Raw genomic sequence first — 13,212 nt, forward strand, 5'->3', positions numbered from 1 at the left:
GAGGATACAGAGGAGATTTACGAGGATATTGCCAGGGCTGGAGAATTTTAGCTATGAGAAAAGATTGGATAGACTGGGGTTGTTTTGTTTGGAACAAAAGAGGCTGAGGGGAGATTTAATTGAGGTGTATAAAATGATGAGGGACCTAGATAAGTGTGGATAGGGAGGACCTATTTCCCTTAGCAGAGGGGTCAGGAGCATCGATTTAAAGTAATTGGTAGAAGGATTAGAGGGGAGCTGAGGAGAATTTATTTCACCCAGAGGGTGGAGGGGTCTGGAACTCACTGCCTGAAAGGGTGGGAGAGGCAAAAACCCTCAACTCATTTAAAAAGTACTTGGATGTGTACTTAAAGTTCTGTAACCTACAAGGCTATGGATCAAGTGCTGGAAAGTGGGATTAAGCTGGATGGCTCTTTTTCGGCCGGCACGAACACAATGGGCCAAATAGCCTACTTCTGTGCCTTAACTTTCTTTGTTTCTATTGTAGAGGAAATAGCAGAGGAGGTAGTAGAGGAGATAGCAGAAGAGGTAGTAGAGGAGATAGCAGAAGAGGTAGTAGAGGAGATAGCAGAAGAGGTAGCAGAGGAGATAGCAGATGAGAATAGGAGAGGCAGTAAGCATAACTCAAAATGGGAACGTGCAAAATGACTGGTGAGTGGAAAATGTTCAAGAAAGAGGAAATGAATCAACCAGGAAATTACAGGGCAGTTAGTCTAACCTCAGTTATGACCAAACTTCTAGAGTCCGTAACATGGGATGAAATTAGTGAACACTCAGAATTGCAGATCAAGGACAGTCTGTACGGTTTTGTAAGGGTAGGTCATGCTGGACTAATTTAATTGAATTTTTTGAGGAAATTAAGATGTAAAGATAAAGTGACTATGATGGATGTTGTACATACGAATTTTCAGAAGGTGCTTGATAAGGTGCCGCATAAAAAACTTGTTCTAAAAGTTAAAATACTTGGTGTAAGGGGAATGCAGTTGCATGGATAGAGGGATAGCTAGTGGATAGAAAGCAGAGTAGAGGCAAATGGATGTTTTTCATATTGACAGGATGTGGATAGTGGTGTGGCCTAAGGAGCTGTGCTGGGACCTCTTTTGTTTCTCATTTATATAAACAATTTAGATATGGGCACAAGAGGCAATGATATCAAAGCTTACTGATACCAAATGAGAGGGCTTGGCAAACTGGAAAGAAAAACTCTGGGGATTGCAGGTGGACATAGAGAGGTTAGTGAGGTGGACAGATAGGTGGCAGATGCAGATTAATGCAGAGAAATGTAAAGAAGCCCATTTTTTGAAAAAGAGCAGTCAAAAGAAATATACCCTAAACGGCAAGATCCTTAACAGGGTGGAGGAGGAGAACGATGTCTGGAAATGAATACATCAGTCTTTAAAGATGGGAATGCAGGGCAAGAAGGCAAATGGAGTTCTGGACTTGACACATAAGAGCACCGAATATAGAAGAAAGGAGTGAGATTACATTGTACAAGACATTGGTTAGGCTAGAGTTGAAATGTTGGGGGAAAACAGGCGGGAGCAGATCGGGAGTCTGTTTAACACCCGCCCCATTTTATTTTACATTGACTTCAATAGCGGGATGTATAACGGGTGGTCAATCTGCTACCACCTGTTTTCCATCCAGCGGTTAAAGTGGAAATTCACCCCAATGTGTGCAGCTCTGGACACCAAGTATAGGAAGGATATTCGAGCAATGGAAAGGGTCCAGCAACGATTCAGTAGAATCCTAGGAACGAGAGGTTACAGTTATGAAGAAAGGTTATTTATTTTTAAAATTTCACTGGAACAAAAAAAGTTAAAGGGAACGCAGCAGGCGTTTTAAAAGCGTAATTAGTGAAAGTGGAGTAAGCCTTGACTAAACTAAAAAAAAAAGTAATGTTCCATTTTCTATTGAAATAGTCCTTTGTTATTAGATGGTACAGTAGTCAGGCCAATCTAGTGGACACTCCATATTGGTGAGTGACATCAGCATGAGTTTGTCTATATACTTGTACCACAATAGTTAGTCAAAGATGAATGATGCAGGATGTGAGGTTAGGTAGATGCTCTGGGGTTTTGCTTGATTTATTTTTGATGGCATGGAGAAACTTTCCAGAATATCTTCAGGAGATTAAGTAGGTTGGATAGATCCAATGATAGCATGGGGTTGATAGGCTGAATGGCATCTTCCAGTATAAGGTGGAATGGAAAACTCATTTAATAATGGTGTTGATGAATGTTCTACACGATGAAGCTTCTATGATACTGTTCACTGTCGAGCAGTTATGGTGCTCATGCAATGCTGGTTAAAAATAAATGAGTAAACCCACACATGTTGTGCAATGTAAGATAAGCAGTCCAAATTATTCAGGTATATTGGGGCTTCTTTCCAATTATGGATTGAATTGTGTCCACCTATCAGGATTTTATTGTTGTGGGATATCAAAGGTCTGACTCTCGGGTAAAAGGCCAAAGTACAGGCCGATTTAAAGGAACCTGCTCCAGAATCTGAAAGGTAACAATTTTCAAAAGGATTCCAATATCTTTTAGGTTAAATTCTTTGCATTCACAAAGAAAACAATCTCGGTCAGACAGGTAACTGCAGCTTCTTTTCAGCATGACTGCGTGTGTCTGTCTGATTATGTCCGTGTGTCTGTGTGCGTGTGTGTGTGTGTCTGGGGGTGTTGAAAGTGCTTTTATCAGTCAGCCAAAGAGTGGTACAGCTCATTGAACACTGTGTAAATAGTGTCATGGTATGATTTAGAACGAGGCTTTTCCTTCTCTTTGGTCTTGTTAAGCTGCAATTCAGTAGTATCATAGGAACAGGTGTAGGCCATTTAGCCCCTCAAGCCTGATCCGCCATTCACTTAGATCATGGCTAATCTGTATCTTATCTCATAGAAACATAGAAAATTTATGGCACAGAAGGAGGCCACTCAGCCCATCGTGTATGTGCCGGTTGAAATAGAGCTACCCAGCCTAATCACACTTTCCAGCACTTGGTCCGTAGCCCTGTAGGTTATGGCACTTCATGTGCATATCCAAGTACTTTTTAAATGTGATGAGGATTTCTGCCTCTCCCGCCCTTTCAGGCAGTGAGTTCCAGACCCCTACCACCCTTTGGGTGAAAAATATTTTCCTCAGCTCCCCTCTAATCCTTCTACCAATCACTTTAAATCTATGCCCCCCCTGGTTATTGACCGCTCCGCTAAGGGAAATAGGTCCTTCCTATCCACTCTATCTAGGCCCCTCATAATTTTATACATCTCAATTAAATCACCCTTCAGCCTTCTCTGTTCCAAAGAAAACAACCCCAGCCTATCCAATCTTTCCTCAGCTAAAATCCTCCAGCCCTGGCAACATCCTCGTAAATCTCCTCTGTACCCTCTCCAGTGCAATCACATCTTTTCTGTGATGTGATGACCAGAACTGTGCGCAGTACTCAAGCTGTGGCCTAACTAGTGTTTTATAAAGTTCTAGCATAACCTCCCTGCTCTTATATTCTATGCCTCGGCTAATAAAGGAAAGTATCCCATATGCCTTTTTAACAACCTTATCTACCTGTCCTGCCACCTTCAGGGATCTGTGGACATGCACTCCAAGGTCTCTCTTTTCCTCTATACCTCTCAGTATCCTCCCATTTATTGTGTAGTCCCTTGCCTTGTTTGCCCTCCCCAAATGCATTACCTCACACTTCTCTGGATTGAATTCCATTTGACACTTTTCTGCCCACCTGACCAGTCCATTGATAAGGCAAGAAGTCACCTGTGGGAGTAGTTCATAGACCCCCTAACAGTAACCACACTGTAGGACAGGGTATACAGGAAGACGTAATGGGGGCTTGTGAGAAAGGAACAGCGATAATCATGGGTGATTTTAATCTACATATAGATTGGAAGAATCTGATTGGTAAAGGTAGCCTGCAAGATGAGTCCATAGAGTGCTTTCAGGACAGTTTCTTAGAGCAGCACGTTCTAGACCCAACCAGAGAGCAGGCTATTCTAGATCTGGTAATGGGTAATGAGACAGGATTAATTAATGACCTCACTGTAAAGGAGCCTCTCGGTAGCAGTGATCACAATATGATTGAATTTCGCAATCAGTTTGAGGGAGAGAAGAGTAAGTCTAAGACTAGTGTTTTAAACTTAAATAAGGGCAATTATGAGGGCATGAAGAGAGAGCTGGCTAAAGTGAACTGGAAAATTAGGTTAAGGGATAGGTCAGTAGAGATGCAGTGGCAGACATTTAATGAGATATTTCATAACACTCAGCAAAGATACATTCCAGTGAGAAAGAAAGACTCTCTGGGAAGGACGTACCATCCGTGGCTAACTAAGCAAGTTAAAGATAGTATCAAATTGAAAGAAAAAGCATACAATTCCACGAAGATTAGTGGCAGGTCAGAAGATTGGACAGAATATAAAAAACAGCAAGGAATGACTAAAAGAATAATAAGGAGGGAGAAATTAGAGTACAAGAAAAAGCTAGCTAGAAATATAAAAACAGGTAGTAAGAGTTTCTACAGGTATTTAAAGAGGAAAAGAGTAAGTAAAGTGAGCATTGGTCCTCCAGAGAGAGAGTCTGGGGAATTAATAATGGAGAATAAGGAAATGGCGGATGAATTGAACAGATATTTTGCGTCCGTCCTCACTGTAGAGGATAGAAATAACAAGCCAGGAATAATTATGAATCAAAAGGTGAAAGGGAGGGAGGAACTTAAAACATTTGCAATCACCAGGGTAAGGATTCTGAAAAAAATATTAGAACCAAAAGCTGACAAGTCCCTAGGTCCTGACGGATTTCATCCTAGGGTCTTAAATTGAAGTGGCTGCAGAGATAGTAGATGCATTGGTATTAATTTTCCAAAATTCCCTAGATTCTGGAAGGGTCCCATCAGATTGGAAAATAGCAAATGTTACTCCTCTATTCAAGGAAAAAGGGAGATAGAAAGCAGGAAACTACAGGCCAGTTAGCTTAACATCTGTCATAGGGAAAGTGCTAGAATCTATTATTAAGGAGGTTATAGCAGGGCACTTAGAAAATCTCAATGCAATCAGGCAGAGTCAACACGACTTTGTGAAAGGGAAATCATATTTGACTAATTTATTAGAGTTCTTTGGAGAAGTAACGAGCAATGTAGATAAAGGGGATCCTGTGGATGTGGTGTACTTGGATTTCCAGAAGGCTTTTGACAAGGTGCCACATCAAAGGCTACTACACAAGATAAGAGCTCATGGTGCAGGGGGTAACATATCAGCATGGATAAAGGATTGGTTAGCTAACAGGAAACAGAGAGAAGGCATAAATAGGTCATTTTCAGGTTGGCAAGATGTAACGAGTGGAGTGCCACAGGGATCAGTGCTGGGGCCTCAACTATTTACAATCTATATCAATGACTTGGATGAAGGGACCGAATGTATGGTTGCTAAATTTGCTGCTGATGCAAAGGTAGGTAGGAAAGTAAGTTGTGAAGAGGACATAAGGAGTCTGCAAAGGGATATTGATAGGTTAAGTGAGTGGGCAAAAATTTGGCAGATGGAGTATAATGTGGGAAAATGTGAACTTGTCCACTTTGGTAGGAGGAATAGAAAAGCAGTATATTATTTAAATGGAGAGAGATTGCAGAACTCTGAGGTACAGAGGGATCTGGGTGTCCTAGTACATGGATCACAAAGAGTTAGTATGCAGGTACAGCAAGTGATTAGGAAGGCAAATGGAATGTTGTCATTTATTGCAAGGGGAATGGAATATAAAAGTAAGGATGTTTTGCTACAGTTGTACAGGGCATTGGTGAGACCACATCTAGAATACTGTGTGCAGTTTTGGTCTCCTTATTTAAGAAAGAACATAATTGCTTTAGAGGCGGTTCAGAGAAGGTTCACGCGACTGATTCCTAGGATGAGGGGGTTATCTTATGAGGAAAGGTTGGACAAGTTGGGCCTGTATACACTGGAGTTTAGAAGAATGAGAGGTGATCTTATTGAAACATAAGATCCTGAGGGGACTTGAAGGGGTAGATGCTGAGAGGATGTTTCCCCTTGTGGGAGAGACTAGAACTAGGGGGCCACAGTTTAAAGATAAGGTGTCTCCCATTTTAGATAGAGATGAGGAGAAATGTTTTCTCAGAGAGCGGTGGAGGCAGGGTCATTGAATATTTTTAAGGCTGAGTTAGATAGATTCCTGATTAACAAAGGAGTCAAAGGTTATAGTAGGTAGACGGGAAAGTAGGGTTGAGGTCACAATCAGATCAGCCATGATCTTATCAAATGGCAGAGCAGGCTCGAGGGGCCGAATGACCTACTCCTGTTCTTAATTCGTATGTTCGTATATCTTCCTGCATTCTACAGCTTTCCTCCTCACTATCAACCACACAGCCATTTTTGTATCATCTGCAAACTTCTTAATCATGCCCCTTACATTTAAGTCTAAATCATTAATATATACCACAAAATGGAAGGGACCTGGTACTGTACCCTGTAGAACCCCCCTGGAAACAGCCTTCCATTCACAAAAACACCCGTCGACCATTTCCCTTTGCTTCCTGTCACTGAGCCAATTTTGGATCCAGTTTGCCACTTTCCCTCGGATCCCATGGGCTTGTACTTCTTTGACCAGTCTGCCATGTGGGGCCTTGTCAAAAGCTTTGCTAAAATCCATGTGGACTCCTTGTTACCTCCTCAAAAAATTCAATCAAGTTAGTCAGACACGACCTTCCCTTAACAAATCCACGCTGACTGTCCTTGATTAATCCGTGCCTTTCTAAATGATGGTTTATACTGTCCCTCAGAATTGATTCAATAATTTGCCCACCACCGAAGTTAGACTGACTGGCCTATAATTACTAGGTTTATCCTTATCTCCCTTTTTAAACAACGTTACAATGTCAGCAGTCCTCCAATCCTCCGGCACCATGCCTGTAGCCAGGGAGGATCGGAAAATGATGGTCAGAGCCTCTGTTATTTCCTCCCTTGCTTCTTTTAACAGCCTGGGATACATTTAATCTGAGCCTGGTGATTTATCTACTTTCAAAGATGCTAAACCCCTTAATATTTCCTCTCTCACTATGTTTATCCCATCCAATATTTCATACTCCTGCTCCTTAACTACAACCTCTGCATTGTTCCCCCTCTTTTGTGAAGACAGATGCAAAATATTCATTAAAAACCATACCCACATCTTCCGCCTCCACACATAGGTTACCTTTTTGGTCTCTAATAGGCCCCGCTCTTTCTATCTACCAGCCTTGGTTCCGTAGCCCTTAATACCCTTGCCTAACAAAATCTATCAACCTCAGTTTTGAAATTTTCAATTGACCCCCAACCTCAACAGCTTTTTGGGGAGGAGAGTTCCAGATTTCCCCAACCTTTGTGTAAAGAAGTATTTCTTGACTTCACCCCTGAATGGCCTAGCTCTAATTTTAAGGTTATGCCCCCTTGTTCTGGACTCCCACACCAGAGGAAATAGTTTCCCTCTATCTACCCTAACTCTTTTAATCATCTTAAATACCTCAATTAGATCACCTCTTACTTTTCTATGCTCAAGGGAATACAAGCCTAGTCTATGCAACCTTTAAGCCCCGTCATCGTTCTGGTAAATCTGCACTGCACCCCCTCCAAGACCAATATATCCTTCCTGAGGTGCGATGCCCAGAACCGAACGCAGTACTCAGAAATCAATCTTGGCTGTGAAGTGCCTTGGGACGTTTTACTGCGTTAACGGCGCTATATAAATGCAAGTTGTTGTTGTCAAGGTACAGTGGAGTGGAAGGACATTGGTTTGTGCCTGTGACTTTTCATATGGAAATCCCCAAACACTGCCATGCCAGGAGTTACCTAGGTGGTTCTCACTTGCCTCCCAGCAGCCTGTTCGAAAGGAGCTTCGGCAGAGACATGGAATGAGCTTGCCCATCTGCCCCCCCACTCCCGGTCAGAGACATGGAATGAGCTTGCCCATCTGCCCCCCCACTCCCGGTCAGAGACATGGAATGAGCTTGCCCATCTGCCCGCCCATCCCCCTGTCAGAGACATGGAATGAGCTTGCCCATCTGCACCCCCACCTTGTCAGAGACATGGAATGAGCTTGCCCATCTGCCCCCCCCCCTTTGTCAGAGACATGGAATGGGCTTGCCCATCTGCCCCCCCCCCCCCCTGTCAGAGACATGGAATGAGCTTGCCCATCTGCCCCCCCCCTGTCAGAGACATGGAATGGGCTTGCCCATCTGCCCCTCCCCGTCAGAGACATGGAATGAGCTTGCCCATCTGCCCCCCCCCTGTCAGAGACATGGAATGAGCTTGCCCATCTGCCCCCCCACTGTCAGAGACATGGAGTGAGCTTGCCCATCTGCACCCCCCCCCCCCCACCCTGTCAGAGACATGGAATGGGCTTGCTCATCTGCCCGCCCCCCCTGTCAGAGACATGGAATGAGATTGCCTATCTGCCCCCCCCCTGTCAGAGACATGGAATGAGCTTGCCCATCTGCCCCCCCACCCACCCCCCCTGTCAGAGGACATGGAATGAGCTTGCCCATCTGCACCCCCCCTGTCAGAGACATGGAATGAGCTTGCTCATCTGCCCACCCCCCCTGTAAGAGACATTGAGTGAGCTTGCCCATCTGCCCACCCCCCTGTCAGAGACATGGAATGAGCTTGCCCATCTGCCCACCCCCCTGTCAGAAACATGGAATGAGCTTGCCCATCTGCCCCCCCACCCCTGTCAGAGACATGGAATGAGCTTGCCCATCTGGCCCCACCTGTCAGAGACATGGAATGAGCTTGCCCATCTGGCCCCACCCCTGTCAGAGACATGGGGGTCGATTTTGCAATGGTGGCGGATTGGCGGGGGAGGTGTGGGGTGAAGGTGCGTGTGGCAAACCCACATGAACTAAACTTACCGTTTCCGACGCGATCGCACGTTGATTGCTGATGATTAACGTCCTCTCCGGGTTTCACGCCCGATAGCCAGCCAGATTAAAAGACTGGCTGCCGTTAGGGATGGGCAATAAATGCCGGCCTCGCCAGCGACGCCCACATCCCATGAACGAATAAACAAAAAGGAGCTGCAACGCGAGGCATGGGGGAGAGAAAGAGACAGAGAGCCAAACGTCATCCGGTGCTGGAACTGAAGGCTGGAGGGGGGGGGATTGGAAGATCCAGGGGGAGAATGGAAGATTGGGGGGGGGGAGAATGGAAGATTGGGGGGGGGGGGGAGAATGGAAGATTGGGGGGGGGGGGGAGAATGGAAGATTGGGGGGGGGGGGGGGAGAATGGAAGATTGGGGGGGGGGGGGGAGAATGGAAGATTGGGGGGGGGGGGGAGAATGGAAGATTGGGGGGGGGAGAATGGAAGATTGGGGGGGGGGAGAATGGAAGATTGGGGGGGGGAGAATGGAAGATTGGGGGGGGGGGGAGAATGGAAGATTGGGGGGGGGGGAGAATGGAAGATTGGGGGGGGGGAGAATGGAAGATTGGGGGGGGGGGAGAATGGAAGATTGGGGGGGGGGGGGAGAATGGAAGATCGGGGGGGGGGGGGAGAGTGGAAGATCGGGGGTGGGGGAGAGTGGAAGATCGGGGGGGAGAGGGAAGATCGGGGGGGGGAGAGGGGAAGATCGGGGGGGGGTTGAGGGGAAGATCGGGGAGGGTGAGGGGAAGATCGGGGGGGGGAGAGGGGAAGATCGGGGGGGGGTTGAGGGGAAGATCGGGGGGTGAGGGGAAGATCGGGGAGGGTGAGGGGAAGATCGGGGGGGGGAGGGAAGATCGGGGGGGGTGAGGGGAAGATCGGGGGGGGTGAGGGAAGATCGGGGAGGGTGAGGGGAAGATCGGGGGGGGGTTGAGGGGAAGATCGGGGGGGGTTGAGGGGAAGATCGGGGGGGGGTTGAGGGAAGATCGGGGGGGTGAGGGGAAGATCGGGGAGGGGTTGAGGGAAGATCGGGGAGGGTGAGGGGAAGATCGGGGAGGGGTTGAGGGGAAGATCGGGGGGGTGAGGGGAAGATGGGGGGGGGGTGAGGGGAAGATGGGGGGGGTGAGGGGGAGATCGGGAGGACATCGGGGGGGTGAAGAAGGGGAGATTGGAAAGGGAGACATCGGACATGGGAGCAGGATGCAAAGGTAGGTTCATTTTGTGTTTTAACTTCCTTCTATGGTGTTTTATGTAATTTATTTTGTTTCTTTTTCCCTGATCCGGCCCTTCACACCAGGCGTGAATCAGAAGCGGTGGGCAAGCCGCCCAGGTAAGTTAAAACTCGTTACAATTACTTCATCGGTCACAGGTAAAGTACCGTAAGTACCTCATTGAGGTACATTTGGCTCTTTAACTGTCATCCCACCGGCAGGTTGGAGCCAGCTTCTGAACCTGAACCGGACTTCCACGATTTTTGGAGCCCCCCTGCCCCAATGCACCCGCAATTGCTCCCTAAAATTGAGCCCATGGAACGAGCTTGCTCATCTGCCCCCCCCTCGTCAGAGACATGGAACAAGCTTGCTCATCTGCCCCCCCCTCGTCAGAGACATGGAACGAGCTTGCTCATCTGCCCCCCCCTCGTCAGAGACATGGAACGAGCTTGCTCATCTGCCCCCCCTCGTCAGAGACATGGAACGAGCTTGCTCATCTGCACCCCCCTCGTCAGAGACATGGAATGAGCTTGCTCATCTGCCCCCCCCTTGTCAGAGACATGGAACAAGCTTGCTCATCTGCCCCCCCTCGTCAGAGACTTGGAACGAGCTTGCTCATCTGCCCCCCCTCGTCAGAGACATGGAACGAGCTTGCTCATCTGCCCCCCCTTGTCAGAGACATGGAACGGGCTTGCTCATCTGCCCCCCCCCTTGTCAGAGACATGGAACGAGTTTGCTCATCTGCCCCCCCTTGTCAGAGACATGGAACGGGCTTGCTCATCTGCCCCCCCTCGTCAGAGACATGGAACGAGCTTGCTCATCTGCCCCCCCCCAACCACCCTCCGGCAGCAGAATGCTCTCTATGTTGCGTGGGGATCTAAAGGTGATTACAATTAAACAATAATTTTTAAATTGGGAAAAGAAATAGCAATAAATCATTGTTGCATTGATAGGCCACCTTATGGGCCAAAGTTATCACCATAACTTTCAGGTACAGTCTAGGTACATTCCCACGACGGGGAAAGGTAGGGCAACTAAAGCCAGAGCTCCCTGGATGACGAAAAGAGATAGAGAGTAAGATGAAGCAGAAAAAAGGGGCGTATGACAGATGTCAGGTTGATAATACAAGTGAGAGCCAGGCAGAATATAGAAAGTACAAAGGGGAAGTGAAAAAGGAAATAAGAGGGTCAAAGAGAGAGTATGAGAATAGACTGGCAGCTAATATAAAAGAGAATCTTCTATAGACATATAAACAGTAAACGGGTAGTAGGACGAGGGGTGGGACCGATGAGAGACCAAAAAGGAGATCTACTCATGGAGGCAGATGGCATGGCTGAGATACTGAATGAGTACTTCGCATTTTTCTTTACCAAGGAAGAAGATGCTGCCAGAGTCACAATAAAAGAGGAGGTAGTTGAGATACTGGATGGGCTAAAAATTGTTAAAGAGCAGGTATTAGAAAGGCTAGCTGTACTTAATTAGTCACCCGGTCCGGATGGGATGCATCCTAGTTTGCTGAGGTAAGTAAAGGTGGAAATTGCATAATCTTCCAATCATCCTTAGATACAGGGGTGGTGCTAGAGGACTGGAGAATTGCAAATGTTACACCCTTATTCAAAAAAGGGTGTAAGGATAAACCCAGCAACTATAGGCCAGTCAGTTTAACCTCGGTGGTGGGGAAACTTTTAGAAAAGATAATCAGGGACAAAGTTAATAGTCACTTGGATGAGTGTGGATTAATTAAGGAAAGCCAGCATGGATTTGGTATAGGCAAATTGTGTTTAACTAACTTGATTGAGTTTTTTTCATGAGGTAACAGAGAGGATTGATGAGGGCAATGCGGTTGATGTGTATATGGACTTCCAAAAGGCAGTTGATAAAGTGCCACATAATAGGCTTGTCATCAATGTTGAAGCCCATGGAATAAAAGGGGCAGTAGCCACATGGATATGAAATTGGCTAAGTGACAGGAAACAGAGAGTAGTGGTGAACGGTTGTTTTTCGGACTGGAGGAAGATGTACAGTGGTGTTCCCCAGGGGTCGGTGCTGGGACCACTGCTTTTCTTGATATATATTAATAACTTGGACTTGGGTGTACAGGGCACAATTTCAAAATTTGTAGATGACACAGAACTTGGAAGTGTAGTGAACAGTGAGGAGGATAGTGATAGACTTCAAGAGGATATAGACAGGCTGGGGAATGGGCGGACATATGGCAGATGAAATTTAACGTAGAAAAGTGCGAATTGATACATTTTGGTAGGAAGAACGATAAAAGGCAAAATAAACCAAAAGGTGCAATTCTAACAGGGGTGCAGGAACAGAGAGATCTGGGGGTATATGTGCACAAATCTTTGAAGGTGCAGGGCTGGTTGAGAAAGCGGTTCAAAAAGCATACGGGATCCTGGGCTTTATAAATAGAGGCATAGAGTACAAAAGCAAGGAAGTTATGATGAACATTTATAAAACATCGGCTTGGCCATAACTGGACTATGGTGACCAGTTCTGGATACCGCACTTCAGGAAAGATGTGATGGCCTTAGAGAGGGTGCAGAAGAGATTTACTAGAATGTTTCCAGGGATGAAGGACTTCAGTTACGTGGATAGACTGGAGAAGCTGGGATTGTTCTCCTTAGAGCAGAGAAGGTTGCGAGGAGATTTGATAGAGGTATTCAAAATCATGAAGGGTCTGGACAGAGTAGATAGAGAGAAACTGTTTCCATTGGCAGAAGGGTCAAGAACCAGAGGACATAGATTTAAGGCGATTGGCAAAAGAACCAAAGGTGACATGAGGAAAAACTTTTTTACACAACGAGTGGTTAAGATCTGGAATGCACTGCCTGAGTGGGTGGTGGAGGCAGATTCAATCATGACTTTCAAAAGAGAATTGGATAAGTACTTGAAGTGAAAAAATTTGCAGGGCTACGGGGAAAGGGCCGGGGACTGGGACTAGCTGGATTGCTCATGCAGAGAGCTGGCACGGACTTGATGGGCCGAATGGCCTTCTTCCGTTCTGCAACCATTCTATGATTCTTTGATTCTATAATCCATCTTGACACTGGGTGCTATAGACAACGCTGTCCGCCTCACCTCTGCGCGGCACCT

At 46.4% G+C, this 13,212-nt stretch overlaps 1 protein-coding gene across 1 annotated transcript in view; it reads left to right on the forward strand.

The window, feature by feature from the left end:
• Positions 1 to 2,467: 2,467 nt before the first annotated feature.
• Positions 2,468 to 13,212, forward strand: part of LOC137333277 (Golgi-associated kinase 1A-like) — a 38,989-nt gene continuing 28,244 nt past the window's right edge. Inside the window, exon 1 of the mRNA XM_067997440.1 lies at positions 2,468 to 2,517. The gene's annotated coding sequence lies outside the window, so the exon portion shown is untranslated. The remainder of the gene's footprint in view (positions 2,518 to 13,212) is intronic.

This window comes from Heptranchias perlo, chromosome 16 (assembly GCF_035084215.1).
Source record: "Heptranchias perlo isolate sHepPer1 chromosome 16, sHepPer1.hap1, whole genome shotgun sequence".
Taxonomy (NCBI): Eukaryota; Metazoa; Chordata; class Chondrichthyes; order Hexanchiformes; family Hexanchidae; genus Heptranchias; species Heptranchias perlo.